Source organism: Bos mutus, chromosome 2 (assembly GCF_027580195.1).
Source record: "Bos mutus isolate GX-2022 chromosome 2, NWIPB_WYAK_1.1, whole genome shotgun sequence".
In the NCBI taxonomy this organism is placed as follows: Eukaryota; Metazoa; Chordata; class Mammalia; order Artiodactyla; family Bovidae; genus Bos; species Bos mutus.
Genome location: NC_091618.1, coordinates 132,953,858 through 132,957,293, shown reverse-complemented (window position 1 = coordinate 132,957,293; position 3,436 = coordinate 132,953,858). Strand labels below are relative to the sequence as shown.

Sequence of the window (3,436 nt, the reverse complement as noted above, 5' to 3'; positions counted from 1 at the left end):
ACTATATATAATTTTAAAATAATTTGTTAAACAGTTATAAAGATTAAATACATACACACATGCATAAATACATATGCATTCTTTCAGTATGATTTTTTTCAAATAATTCATCATGGGCATTTTCTCATATTATGAGAAGCTTCTGTACTTGGAAATTGAGGAAATGTAATATATTCCTCAAAGTTTATCAAGTAGAGTTTAAAAGTCTTCTATTATTCTTATAATCAAATTATTTTTGTTTATGTCATCCTGTATTATATATGTTATCTCCATTTTCAATACTATCAATAAAGCTGATGAATAAGGTAGCAAAGTGGATCTTTTTACACAAACTATTTTTTTGCAGTTTGGATTATACCCTTAGATTCCCAACAAGTGGAGATCACTAGTTCAAAGGGCAAGAATGTCTTTGAATTTCTTGATATATTTTGGAAAATGTTTTTCATAAAGTCAGGCATATCCCATCTCACTGCAGGATTTCAAGAGAAGGGTGTCACAAGAAAGAGGGAGGCCATTCCCATCACAGAAAGAGCATGAGGGAGTAGGTGTGTTTTTTAGGGAAAAGAGGCTGTATCATCAGCAAGACCTATCCCAGGCCTTGTCATTGAGTATTGATCCACTAATTACTTGATGAGTAAATGAAAGCTACAAAGATGAAAAATTGTGGACCTGTTAGGAAAACGTAGAATGGAAATATTTTTTGGAGGAGATGAAGTCCTTGAAAAACATTGTGAGACAGGTTTGGAGAGGGCTGTGGACAGTCTTAAATATCACAGTAAGGGCTTAGGATTTAAACCAATAAACCAATGAGAACCACAAAATAATTTGGCAAGGGAATAATATGAGAAGAAAAAGAATTTTGCCCTTTTTGGCTCTCTGAGCAGCACCATGGTGGTTGGCAAGAACAAGCACCTTATGAAAGGAGGCAAAAGGGGAGCCAAGAAGAAAGTGGCTGACCCATTTTCTAAAAAAAGATTAGTGTGATGTGAAAGCACCTGTTATGTTCAATATAAGGAATATTGGTAAAACATTGGTCACAAGATCTCAAGGAATCAAAATTGCATCTGATGACCTCAGGGGGCATGTTTTTGTTTATGTTTTTGTTTTTGTTTTTTTAATTTTATTTTATTTTTAAACTTTACAACATTGTATTAGTTTTGACAAATATTGAAATGAATCCGCCGCAGGTATACATGTGTTCCCCATCCTGAACCCTCCTCCCTCTCCCTCCCCATACCATCCCTCTGGGTCGTCCCAGTGCACCAGCCCCAAGCATCCAGTATCGTGCATCGAACCTGGACTGGCAACTCATTTCATACATGATATTATACATGTTTCAATGCCATTCTCCCAAATCTTCCCACCCTCTCCCTCTCCCACAGAGTCCATAAGACTGTTCTATATATCAGTGTCTCTTTTGCTGTCTCATACACAGGGTTATTGTTACCATCTTTCTAAATTCCATATATATGCGTTAGTATACTGTATTGGTGTTTTTCTTTCTGGCTTACTTCACTCTGTATAATAGGATCCAGTTTCATCCACCTCATTAGAACTGATTCAAATGTAATCTTTTTAATGGCTAAGTAATACTCCATTGTGTATATGTACCACTGCTTTCTTATCCATTCATCTGCTGATGGACATCTAGGTTGCTTCCGTGTCCTGGCTATTATAAACAGTGCTGCGATGAACACTGGGGTACACGTGTCTCTTTCCCTTCTGGTTTCCTCAGTGTGTATGCCCAGCAGTGGGATTGCTGGATCATAAGGCAGTTCTATTTCCAGATTTTTAAGGAATCTCCACACTGTTCTCCATAGTGGCTGTACTAGTTTGCTTTCCCACCAACAGTGTAAGAGGGTTCCCTTTTCTCCACACCCTCTCCAGCATTTATTGGGGCATGTTTTTGAAGTGAGTCTTGCTGATCTGCACAATGATGACATTGCATTTAGAAAACTCAAACTAATTACTGAGGATGTTCAGGGCAAAAAATGCTTAATTAATTTCCATCGCATGGATCTTTCCATGGCATGGATCAAAAAATGGCAGACCATGATTAAAGCTCATGTTGATGTCAAGACTACCAATGGTTACTTGCTTCATCTGTTTTGTGTGGGTTCTAATAAAAAAAAAAGTGCAGCAATCAGATTCAGATGACTTCATATGCCCAGCACCAGCAGGTGCACCAGATTTGCAAGAAGATGATGGAAATCATGACCTGAAAGGTGCAGACAAATGACTTGAAAGAGTTGGTCAATAAATTGATTCCGTATAGCATTAGGAAAGACATAGAAAAAGCTTGCCAATCTATTTATCCACTCTATGATGTCTTCATCAGAAAAGAAAAAGTGCTAAAGAAGCCCAAGTTTGAACTGGCAAAACTCATGGAGTTACATATTAAAGGTAGTAGTTCTGGAAAACCTGCTGTGGGTGAGACAGGTGCTAAAGTTGAACGGGATGATGGATACAAGCCACCAGTCCAAGAATCTGTTTAAAATGCAGACTTTTAATGGTGACAAATAAAAGATCTTATTTGTTGAAAAAAAAATAATGAATTTTGCAAATAATCCTCAGAGCATTTGTGGGATGGTTGGGAAAGACCGATTGCAAAGCAGCAAACTACAGGTGAGCTTGTAGAAATCAAGATTCTCTATTTGGCTATTTCAATTATCTAAATGTAAAGTAAAAATACTGGGTTAAAGGAACAGGGATGGGAATGGAAAAGAGGGTGTGAGAAAATAATGTAGGAGAATTCTCTGGCAGTCCAGTGGTTAAGACTCCATGGTTTTATTGCCCAGGTCCAAGGTTAAATCCCTGGTTGGGGAAACTAAGATCCCACAAGATGCTCAGCAGGGCCAAAAAATAAATAGACAAAGTGGACTGATCACTTACCGTACATGGGGAAAGGGATAGTGGGAGGAGCCTAAATGACCTTTACTGGACCACTGGGATACTCTTCACAGGTGTGGGGACTCCAGGAGGATCTGGTTTGGACAGATTGATGTTAAATGAGCGCCTGACATCTGGATCTCAAGAGAAGAGGGAAACAGATCCAAGGATGTTGGTGGTCATCTATGGAGGGGCAATAGATATGCAGTTCTAGAAAGCTTCAAGTGACAGACTTTGCTTAATAATGGAAGAAAGAGAGCTTAGATCTGATTAATTGGGGAACGTTTTTACAACTCAAAAGGAAACCAAAAAAAAAACAAAGGGATAAGTCTTAGGATGTTTACATAAAAAATTATTGTAAGGTCAGTGACTACCAACATCATGGTTTTATTTACTAGTGATAAGGCTTAGAGTTAACCATCATAAAAAGAAAGAGAATGATAGAAGCTAAAAACATACAAACAAAATATCTTTCTACTGCTGGGCCATGCCGAGCTATAAGAAATTCATTTCATTGTTGTTTTCCAATTGGTGCTCACAGCCATTC

General features: G+C 37.8%; 1 pseudogene; it reads left to right on the top strand.

The window, feature by feature from the left end:
- The first annotated feature begins 888 nt into the window (after positions 1-888).
- LOC102269474 (small ribosomal subunit protein eS1-like) lies at positions 889-2,495 on the top strand (annotated as a pseudogene).
- The last annotated feature ends 941 nt before the right edge of the window (positions 2,496-3,436 follow it).